Genomic DNA, 12,483 nt, shown 5'->3' on the forward strand with positions numbered 1-12,483 from the left:
CCAATAACCAAAGACCCAGAAGGCGCAATGTGATGGATAAACATAATTAGTTCTTAATTGTTTTCGGAGTGAGTTCCAAGTGTGCGTGTGTGTGATTAAGTCACACTATTTACGTACCTTTTCCCATCGATAGGAAAAGCGATTCCTTCTACCCAACGGAACGATAGCCTTGACTAGAGCATTTCTACCCGGAACCGAAAACAAATCAACCGCTTATGAGTCGCCCAGGTCGGTGTAGTACAGCTGTCCGGTACCGGGATATGAGTTCAGGATGCGTCGTCAATCGTTCCGCTTCTCGATCGATTCTCTCACTGGCTATCTTGTTTCTCGTGTGTGTGTGTGTGTGTGTGTGTGTGTGTGTGTGTGTGTGTGTGTGTGTGTGTGTGTGTGTGTGTGTGTGTGTGTGTGTGTGTGTGTGTGTGTGAGTGTTTCATCCACTCAAACACCCAGGACACCCGGTCCGACAGAAGATGGTAGCACAAAAGAAATCTTCCTTCTTCACCTGTCACATCACCACCTACACACACACCACCACCACCATCAATCCACCGCGACGGTACACAAGCGCTAATTGCGAAACACACTCCTTCCGGGGTTTTTCGTCTGCTTGCCCAGGTCTGTGTGGTCCCTGGTTTATGTCTAGCTGTTTCCACCAGCGGACTAGATTCCTTGTGAGATAATTTCAACGTTGACGATGCCTGTTGTACATCGCCCATAACATACAAACACTCATACACTTACACTCGCCCCATGAGCACATTCCCCACGGTACGGCGGCACTAATCGTTTAGCACCGTTCGAATCGAATGCTCCACTTGCCACGACCCAATCGAATCGAACCGAAAATATCGTCTCCGCTCGCCATGCTTAGCTCTGTCCCTACTACCGTCTCCTTTGGCAAAGTACACGTTACGCTGGCATGCACGTACAACGAACGTCAACGAGTGAAGCTAAATTGTCTGCACAGCCAACCAAACGGGTTTGAGTGTGTGTGTATCGGCGTGTTGTATGTGCTTACGAGTATCATGTTTACATTGCTATTTAGAAAGCAATCAACCCTAATCGATACTGTAATCCATCATATCAAATTCAGGTCTGTTCCGGTGCGCTCCCGAGTGCTCGACTCGCAGCATCAGTGTGTGTGGGTGCGTGTGTTAGAGTGTACGTGTATGTGTAACTATTGATGTTTAGCTCGAAAAGACATACACTCGAAGTGACGTCTGCTGGGATGCTGGGATGCCCACAGAGCTAAGCCATCTGGCTTGTCACGCTCTTCCTACCTTATCCAATCACGCTCGCTCGTGAGTAGGTGTGCGCCCAAAAGTATGCTCCGAATAACGCCGCAGCGCACCGTACACGGCGACCCGTCTAAGCTTGATTGGGTGTAATGGATACTATGGAGCACCGACGAATTTACACTCCTAAGCGCCCACACATCCATACAGGTCACGCTCACATCGACGTGTAGGTTGACGAAAATCTCTAATTGCCCGAAAAGAAGTGACGCAACTGAGCAAAGGCTCCCAACACCACGAAAACAAAACACCAAGAAAACCAAAGGTTCCGGATGAAGTTTTTCCCCGGCGTTCTATTTTCTGCAACAACCACCTAACAGGTTGTTTACAGTTTGTGTGACCGCAGCCGGTGTTGATGAATTTATTTATCCGCACCAGCGAGCTCAGTCTTTCTCCCCAGGCCTTCAATATCCTTTCCTTCTTCCTTTTTTAAATCCAGACAATCATCACCCTCATCATCATTGTCATCATAGTTCGAGCGAAACGATAAACAATCAGTTCGATGTCAAACCGATGAATGGCGCCTGGCGACTGGTTCATTTTACCTTCCAGTGACAGTTACAGTGCGACCCAAAACAAAAAAAAAACAGCCCCAGACACCTCTCGTCCTTGTGATTATTTACAATATTCTCCATACACACACACACACCACACCCACTGGGAGAGAGATGAGGAGGGACAGAACCCTTCCATAAATTTTCCCGCCAAGAGAGTCATTTTCACAGCGCTAAAGAAAAACGAGAAAACGATATCCGCAACAAAACCTAACCTCAAAACGTTTCCATCCGGAATCGTAAACGGAATATGATGTATGGGAGAATGGAGGTTTTTCCTTTTTTTTCTGTTGGTGAAGGTATTTCAACGACGAGGAAAAGGCAGAAAAGCAGCCACACAACAGTATAATCCTTGCTGGAATACATATACACCGGTGTATTGTGGCCGGTGCATGAAGTAAGCATTCCGGGCACGTATTTGACGCAGATTGAAGTCGAGCGTGTGATAAAACGAATGTCGTTTCGCCCGGGAGGGGTTATTTTTGGGGGGTGGTCCTGAAGCTGAGGTGTTAATAAATAATGAATTCAAAAATTATTTTCACCATCACCATCTGACGTTTTGTGCCGTTTGTGTGGCTTTTGATTCCGGAGATATTCTCTTTTTCTTCCCTCAGGATGTCCCATATGGTTGTGGGCCCAACAGTTCGGGCGTCAGCAAAACATCCCTGTTTGAAGTTCCTAGCGTTATTCCTGACATTGTGTTTTTCAGTGACAGGTAGCAAGTGTGTTATTCGTGCAATTAATTAATGATGGAATGTTGCAGAAGTGTGTGTGTGTGTGTGTGTGTGTGTGTGTGTGTATGTGAATCATTTGATAAGAAATAAACACGTCCTCTTGAAGAACGTTTGAGGATCCTGGAACACGTCTTACAACCCTGCTTTGTCAGTCGGCAGAAGAACCGTTAAATGGGGGATAACACAGTAAACGAAACCCTTGAAAGCTAGAATTAATAAACATCTCGACCGGTACGCTTGATTCCAGGAACCACCAGCAATAAACCCGGATACCAAGCCCGATTCTGTCCAGCAAAATCTATCCCTCGGTCCTCCCGGCTCTTTCACCATAAATCCTGTGCGGCTTGTAAGCAAGCGAATCCGTGACTCTATTTATTTCTCAGTGAAAACACCGACAACACGGCCCCCGTCCAACGGTAGCAGCATGTTTCGGGATATTTGTGTTTTGAATTTTAATGGCAAAAATGGTTCCGACGACGGTACCGACCTTCCGCTCCGGGCGTGTCGATGTTGAAAATCGGAAGTAGAGTCCACTGTCGGGTCCGGTTGAAAAGCGTAACCTCCTACCGGTATGGAACGATATCCGGACGGTTTCGCTTCGATGAAGGTGACCAGCTACAAAACTGGAGGAGTTGTTAGTTGTCCGCCAGGTTTCAGCCCACCTCCGATGGAAGTTGAAGCAGGGAAATGTGATTTACCTACCAACCAGGGAATGGATTGTGGATAGCGAGAATAAGAATGAGGGCGTACGAGATAGGGCAAGGGCAGCGTGAGGATCTGCTCCAGCTGTGGTAGAAGAGTGATAACTTTATTCTTGGTGAGGTTTTCCCCGTTGTTTTTTTCTTTCCGGTTCCGTTAAAGTCATCCGGAGGTAACGAAGCCTAGCGAAGGAACAATAATCCAATCGAGAAGAACAGGGACTGGGACAGTCGGCATCAGGATGGAGCTCGGAGCTCGGGAGTAAAGCTCCACAAATGAACTGCTGGTGGCACTGGGGTTAAAACTGTTTCGAAACGTACTTTCTCCAACACGCGACCACATCTTCCCTGCATTTGTGCTTTGTGTATCATTTGTGTGTAATCACAGCTCGCTTTTCAGACACGCAAACACACAGTCATCCACAGTGGGAAGACTTTTGGTTGAATGATTTTAACCGTACGGTGAGGGAATTAAGCACATCACTGTACCTTTTCCGAAGGCGAACAACACAATGGTAAACGAAAAAAAAAACAAGAAACAAAGAGTAAAACCTCTCTCGAAAGCAGGCGCACGAGATCGACTCGCTCGGCTCGGTCGAAAGTAGCCCGAACAAGGTTTTGCCAGCTTCTCAGTCCAGACCCGCAAATCCCAATGCACAGACCATCGATAAGACTGGATCACCTCCAACATCCGGATCCGCCCTCTGCCGACCAGTGTGTTTGGTGCAAACGAAAATAATTACGCTGGGACTTCCTGAGCAATTAAAATCCAAATCACTTACCTTTTGCGCACCAGCACTCTTCATCTTCTAGAGCGAATGCGAATACCCCACACACCTAGTATTCGTTGGCTGCTTTCACAAAACGCTATCTGTCTCATAAAGACGCAAATGAATATACATACACATTCACCGTCTGACGTACACAAAGAGTATTCCTCGCCAGTGTCATACCCAAGGGAGCTCCTCTACATCTGCTACTGCTGCTCCACAAACGAGCTCCGGAGGCTTATCTTACCGTGCTCACGCAACAACTGTCATTCGGTGAGGCATTTCACTGTCATACGGTGTAGCACAACTCAAAAGAGGCCGTCCCAGCTGAGCGTTTGCCGGCTCCACATGGCCAAGGCTTCAGTTAAATTAAACTCCGGTACGAGCTTCAATAATAGCGACGGTGCCACGAAGACCAAAACAAAACCCAGATTCTTTTACCTTAATGCATCGCCGAGTGTGGCGATGGCGAAGTTTGAGTTGCCGCGAGGTGATAAACTGGGGTTTAAAATTCTATACATTCTCTCCCAGTGCTGCGGCTCTAGTTAAACTCTATCGATCCTGCTCGACACTGAATGAACCTGTGATGGAGCCTTACTCTAAACCTCTTTTTATGTGCTCTCCACTACAACGGTCCACTTAAGGGTGATCCGTTTGCATACGAGAGATAGCCCGAAAGCGGGCGGTGGTCGTCCGAAAGCTTCGTCAATTCCTGCATCCAGACACACCAAAAACAAGATGGCTGCGTGCGTCGGGCAACGTAAAGTAAATTGAGCAACACATTAAACGGAACTGACAGGTGAGTTTTGAAGAAGATTTATTGAGCCAGAACACCATCCTTTCTCTCGGCTACGGTCACTAGCTGGGGCTGCATCCGTTTGAGTGTGTAACAAGGATAAGAGTTTTTTCCCTGAATTGTGATGGTAGAGCAAAAACGAAACCCAAAAAAGGCGAGGTGTTTGGAATTTGAAGTATTTAACTTGCAGTGACGTAACCCCTTTTTGGCCGAGGCCTGAAAATATCCTGAAGTTGTTCAGGGTTGTCCGTACTGACCAGATCCCTTGTGTAAAAAAAACAATACGTCGTTTTTGCGTCGTGTAAAAAAACAATACGTCACAATAACGGTAGCAATATACTAGTCACTCGCCCACACTTGCGTAGCAGGACCTCCTTCATCGTCTCGCCACTTCATACTTCATTTGTCATTTCGCGACACACTCGATACGCTCTAAAACTCCCTCTTTGTTTTGCCTTTTTTTTGTTTTGGTCAAAGTTTGCATCCACGGTTTAGTTTGATGCCATTTGCCATTCCCAAACAATCGGTTCAATACTTTCTGGACGTATGGGTAAAAAAAAACCCAGTGAAGCACCGTGGATTCTGCACACGAATGGCTACGGAAGCAATTAACTCGCGCTGTACGTCAATACGGAAGCAATTGTCGCTGGTAGAACGCGGTAACAGCATGCCATTTTTTGAGCACTAAAGAGTAACCAAATCGAGCGCTGAACGTGCTGAGGTAAGGTTTATTTAAACTGAATCGTCCAACCTAAGTTTACTGGGTTCGCTTTTTGTTCCAATGATTTCTAATTGTTTTATTTCATTGTGTTATGTTTTTGATAGAACCATTTTTGAATGCATTAGCAGGCACTGTGTAGCTAGCTAGTGATAAGTAATATCGGTATTACGCCTAATGGTATGCAATATTGTTAAATATTTAATGCAAGACTGGATTATTTACAGTTTCTTGATCCGCTATTTTACCAAAATGTTTTAACACCAAAAACAAAATCCAAGAACAAATTTCTAGGAATATTCTCATTGCATATATGCGGGCATTGCAATAAAAGAAAAGAAAAATGCATCAATGAACCTCGTAAACTTTAAATATCAAGCTTTAAATAACAGACACGCGGCTCCATTTAAAAAGTATGCAATACATTAACTAACAAGCAACCAAGCTAGCAATAAAACAAACAGTCAATAACGGAAAAGGTCCCACCGACACATAGTCTCAACCGGAACGCTTTGGAGCCGGAAAATAATAAAAAAGCCGGGAACAACAGATGTTTGCGGGAAACAAACAAAAAGAACGAAAACAAAACTGCCAGCGCTCTGAAGGATTTCGAAAGCAAAAGCACATCCACCAACTACGACCAAATACATTACAAATCTCCCTGAGCGCACAATAGTTTCGAGCGTTCGAGAGAGCGTGAAACGGAAATCGATAGTGTAGTGCCCGAATTTTACTGCAACGAAAACAGAAAAAAAAACAAAGAAGAAAAAAAACTGCGCATGCAGCAAACTTTTCCCACTTGTTGCCGGCGACCTTTGCCGGCGAAGGTGGAATCCCCAAAACCCCAAAAGTCACTTCAATTCAACGAGCAGACGGGGGTAAAGCTGAAGGCCCGGAGAAAAACTGCTTGCCAAAGTGACATCGGGAAGAAATAAAAAGGATACGACCAACGGGTGGCTCGCATACAGACGAGAAGAAAACGGCGCTCACTCGTCCCATAATTCAGCCCAAAAGTGCTGCCCTTAAGTGTGCCGACGAGACCGGAACGGTGGTCCAATAAAAGTGCAGCACGCCCGTGCACGCTGCGGCAAGGGTGAACAGTAATGATGGTCGCCACGGTAAAGATTTGTCCTCAAGTCCTTGCTGCCGGTGCGGGGGAAAAGTTGCGAAGGATTTAAATTCGATTAGCTGTGTCATTTGTTTCGGCTCTGTCCGGCTGGTCGGTTCGCCGGCCGTGGAGTACATTATTTATGGCACCAGTTGAGTGAATGTCGAAGCGGTGTAAAAATCGAACCCGAAAATCGCTTTCCCTTTTTATTACGGTGTGCGACGCTGGTGGAAAACTCTTTCATTACGCTTGAGTGGGTTGTTTTGCGAAGAAATATTTCAAAATCGTGTTGAACGGAAGCTGGTGGCGGAGGTGGAAGGTAAAATTTAAATCTTCTCCCAGCTCGGCTGTAATCTTCTCACACAAAACTTTCTATCCGGGCAAGATTTTCCCTTTGACGGTTCTGCGGAAACTGCCGAGCTGGCAGAAGATTGAGGAATTTTAATAACATTTATGATTGGTCAACGGCCAATGGGTAGCTCAAGGATGCCGCAGGAGGGAGGGGGAAAGGGGGAAGAGTTGGGAAGTGAAAACTGTGCGGTGAAAATAATAATAACATCGGGCTTTATCAGAATCAGAGGGTAAGAAAACCGGTACTGTGGAAACGCTTCCTAGGACGCAAGGAAGCTGCATCCTGTGCCCACTGTCTGAGAGAAAATATTTAAACACAGATCCTAAACTACCAAATCTGCATCCTTTCCTTATTTTGTTTCGGCTTGGCTTTTTTTGTGTGCTGCCCTCACCAATGTTCGGATCCTGATTTCCTGATTGACCGGAGAGAATCGGAGATCAAATATTTAGCTGCCTTTGGAACGTAGAGATCGCAGAAGCGTGAGCGTGGTAAGGAAAAGTAGGGCACAAGGAGAAAATAAACCAAAACGCCGGAAAAACTCACCGGACAAAGGAATCCGTAGCCGGCGGGCAGCTTTTCGGCTCGCTCGTTAGCCAAATGCCGTAACGTCTTAAATACGGGAGTCCGGCATGTACGTGTCGTGTGCATTTGTGTATGTGCTCATTATTATTTGTGCTATTATTGGAAGGAAAATTTCAATAATAGATTATTAAAATTACGATCACTGAAGCGTGTGCGCTAAAAACGAGGCACCCCGACCCATGGGTGGTCGAACGCCAGAAAGTAAGAAGCCGAAGAAAAAATCAGATCCAGCATGCTTTGGTAGGACATTGCCGGCCCGTACTGGTGCACCAACCCTTGGGCAAGCCAATTATGGCGTTCTTTCAAGTTCGTTTCACTATGATATTTTTTCTTCTTCTTGTTGTTGCCTTGGGCGAGTCTTCGGGAATGCGCGAACAAAAACATCAAGAAATCGACAAATCGGGCCGGGGTTTTTTTCTGTGGCTCGAAAGTGAAATATAAGCTTTAGCTCGGGAAAAGAAAAACTCCTTTTTAATGAAAACGAAACGGTTCGTTGCTCCCAGGCAGTTTGGCAAAGTTAGTTCATTGAAATGTAAAATGCAGTGGAAAAGAAAAAAAAACTTTACTTTAAAAAAAAATTGCATACTCCGTGTCATACGGAAACCATACTTAAGATGTATGGTCCAAGTATGCAATCTTATGAAATGAGCGTCTAAAATTATGCAATTTTTCGTCTTTAGCTGTATGACCTCAGGAACTCTATCAAGGAAGGCTTTTAAGCAACTACTAAAACCACAGCGGATCGTCATTTGATTACGGAAAACCAAAAGCAACTTCAGGTGGCTCTTATGAAAAAATAGCAAGGTTCGATTGCCTCAGCTATCGCACCATTTCACCAGAAAAGCTTGAGGAAGTCCCTGAAAAGTGTATGTTAAAGTTTTGAACCAAACATCCGGCAGGTGTCACGATGTTTGGGTAGCTGACCTTCAACATTTTTGCAAATGTCGTATATCGCTGATGTAAATATAAAATCCGAAGTAAATATCGGGATATTGAAGGCTCACTTCCTCTCTGGATGTAGACCTTCTCTTGCGAAATTCTCGATAGCTTTTCGACCAACGACTTTTTTGCCTCTTGATAATAGACCTTAACCATGATGAGTTGTTCTATATTATCGTTCTATATTCTGCTGAATTCTTTGACTCAACTGCAGTATAACATAAAATCTAAAACGATTCTAAACCATCGCAAAACTTATTCGTCATTCGATCATGATTCTGAATTTCTCATGCTTTTTCCTCGAAGGCGATTGATCGACTGCTCCCAAAATGACCAAACTAATCTCACGCATCAAACATTCAAATAAGCACGCGTTATTTGGGTGACAGCTAACAGCCCTCTTTGGGTTATTAATTTTCATCCCGGACACAGTCATCATCCAATCTTCCTCCCTTCACGACACAAAACAATCTCCACCAATAATAGACCATTACCGAGTGCTCATGAATGTAACACGTTCGCATGACGCATTTGAGAGCTATCACAACATCAGCAACAGTAAGAACAAAAAAGGCGAGGCATTATATTACCTCCCAAGAATTGACACCACCGGACTCCAGCTTCAAGGAAAAATTAATAAAGACCGAATAATTATCACCATTTCCCGCTTAACACGTGGTGCGTGTGTGTGTGTGTGTCTTACCGGCGAATGTTCTCCCACCCAAAAGTATTAACAAGGACGGCTTACTGCCAACGATTATAACCTATCATCATCCGGTCCGTTTTATTTATGGCCCGGCGGTTATGATGACCATCAAATCCCGCCGAAAACCGAGTGTATTAAATCCGGCGGCACGGCCTCCGGACACGAAGTTTCGCAATATTCGCGAACCTGGCAGGAGGAGGAGCACGTTCGGTGAGTTTGTCAGCAAAGCTTAGTTGGAGGCAACACGAAGAAGCGATGCTACACTTAGTCCGGAGGTATTTTTTCTCATTAGTGGTGGGTCGCGGTTTTTTGTTGTTGCTTTTCTTGGTTTTGTAGAAAATGAAAGCCCTGTCGCACTAAACCTTTCATTTTACACCTTTTCTTTGGCAAACACCGACACCGAAAACTGTACCCTGTGTGCTAACCGACCTAGACGACCCGGCAAACGGGTCCTTGCGGTCAGTTGTGCGCCTACAGTTATGCAATGCACGGCAGCCACCGGCCATAAATTATGACACCCAAAACCGGCGGCGGATGTCCCGTGCACAATTAATGCGCTTTAAGATTGTTTATGTGTGAGCACAGCAGAGAAAGAAAGAGAGAGAGAGAGAGAGAGAGAGAGAGGGAGAAAGAGAAAGACCTGGAGAAGCAAAAGATCGATAGCGCTCAGAAGCGTGTTGTGGTACATCCGATGTGTCTGGGTCGCGACACCCCGAACCGGACCGGAATCTTCTTCGGGTCGCTTCTTCCTCGGTCGGTCGGACAACAGTGCATGAAGTTTTTTACCTTCCGGAAGGCACTTCGAGGCGGAGGCGTACCGAGCCAGTCTCCACCAACATTTCCCAATCTATACGGGCAGGATAATTAGTCAACTTTTTCTTTTGTTGAACCGTCGCGCCGGACGCGTTCGGTTCTGTTTGGCCGGTATCTCCTGTTGGTTTCCTCTTCCTTACCTCTCTCTTTCGCTCCCTCCCTCTCAACCGCCCTGTGGCAAAAGGTACGTAGGTCGGAGTTCTTAACGGGTCGTTAGCTGTCTGTTGTTGTGAGCTCGTGCCGCGTGCTGTGCGAATGTCCGGTCACCAGTAGTCACTGGTCCCTACCCAATATCGAGCTGGCCGCTGAAGGATCGGGCAAGAAAGGCTACGGAATAAAAGCAATAATTAGCTGCGCTTCATACGGCACTGTTGGGGAGCACTTGGCTTGGGCGCAGCGGGAGTACTCTGTGAAGTACTTTCGGGTGTTTCGATTCACAAAGAAAAAAATAGTAATAATAACAAAACCCCTTCGAGTCGGGGAGGGATCAAACGAAAAAAAGGAGAAGAAAGTATCCAACAGATAACTTCCAGCTCGATGAGTTCATCTGGGAAAGTATAAATCTCCACTGATGGAGTATAAAGTGGTTTATAATAATGATACTTGGGCTGGGATCTAAAGTGTCCTTCGCGCGTATCTCGCTGGTCTCGTGTCTCTTCCTTCTTCTCCTCGTCGGTGTGATCACACCCAAAGCTTAACCCAAAAAACACTTTATCCCTTACCGGTTCTTCGTGTTCGTCAGCCCAGGCCACAGACCGAATCCTGCCAAGATTTCCTCAAAAGATGCCAAACTTTTCTTCGCACCGTATCACATCGCGAGCATAATAATATTTCGAGATAAAATAAATTAAAAGATCCCCTTAAGCGTTAATACCTTTTGGAAGTGAGCATGAAACCATGGCACCCCGAAGCACCACCTCGACGAACTGCCGCTCGGAAAACCGCAACCCGCGCACCGAAGATCTCACCGGGGTACCCGGCTGATAACGATAACGAGATTGAGACAAGCGAACGAGAGCCAGAAACGAGCGCACAAAACGACGACAATGCGATGAAAGATTAACCGATAATACTGCCGCGTCTCGAGTCTCGGCCTGTGTACGTGTGACTGCATGCTATGAGATGCAGGGTGCGAGAGTTTGCGTCTATTTTCTCGGGCACCAACTCGAATAAAGCCCCCAATAGTAGAGAGATGATGGATGGGGAAGAAGCAGTGGGTGGGAAGCAAACGAAGATGTCATCCCGGTGTTCCCTTGGGCAAACACACATACACACAGAAGTGGGTGAAAGTGAGTTAACCTGCCGCGGACTGTTTGGCAAGAACAGACAGTAACCCACCCACACACATACCGAGACAAAATTGTCTACTTCTTCTTTTTCCTCTTTGTCATAGTCACCCCCACGCCAAACCCAAAAAACCGGGTCCAACAGAAGATTGTGGTAAATTGTACGAAATTTTCATGTAATCCCAATGTTTTCTTTCGGTTTTATCTTTCGCTTTCCTTGCGCCCGATGGTTATGCAAACCAGATGGCACGCGAACGCCGATTCGTGCTCCCTCCGCCGAAAAAGGCAGGCAATTCGTGCACTTTTGATCCACCGTTTCTACCGGCGATGGATGCTCGTTTGGCTGAACGTTAATCTGCTTTGTTCTCCCTTTTTTTGTCCCATCCCCCTTCCCTACACTCCCTATTTATATATATATATATATATCTCTCTCTCTCTCCCACAACCCTCTTTCCCTTTGCTTCCTGAAGCCCTAACGCTGCACATAGATTTTTCACTCTAATTTTTAACCATAGCGCTTGCAGACATATATCATTTCTCCTAGTCGTCGGCTTACCATCTGGACACACACACACACGCACACACTGGGACGTCTGGAAAAAGGGAAAGCTGGAAACATAAGTGGTTGCAACATCGTGCTTGGTAGCCTCAGTCGTAGTAGTAGCACGGCAAAAAAATAGGTGTCATATCGGATTACACCTCCGGTCCGGTTTCGTCCGGGAGTCCAGAAATCTCTTCCGGTGCATACTCAACGGTCGTCTAAGGATCGTTTCAGTGGGTGAGATTTTTTTCCACTGGCACTGGATTGGATTCGCGCCCTTACGCGAAAGATGAAATCTCTGGCACACGGACAGGTCGGCTAGGTTTTATCGCATTTCCCTTGTGTTACCTTTTTTTCTCTTTGTCTTTTTTTAGCCCAGGGTACATTTTCTATTCAATCCCACGCACGAACGTTAATCACCGCGTGCGGACATCGGTGGATATAGGCAGGCACTGGTGCGATGAATTGGCGGGTAAAATATGCACGCTACACCACACTTAAGTGGTTGAAATTGAAACATGATAATTTCGTGATCGTTCTCACTCACGCTCTCGGTCCCTCGCTGGTAAGCTTTAGCTTGCGGGTGTGCTA

The sequence above is a fragment of the Anopheles stephensi genome, chromosome X (genome assembly GCF_013141755.1).
Source record: "Anopheles stephensi strain Indian chromosome X, UCI_ANSTEP_V1.0, whole genome shotgun sequence".
NCBI classification, from domain to species: Eukaryota; Metazoa; Arthropoda; class Insecta; order Diptera; family Culicidae; genus Anopheles; species Anopheles stephensi.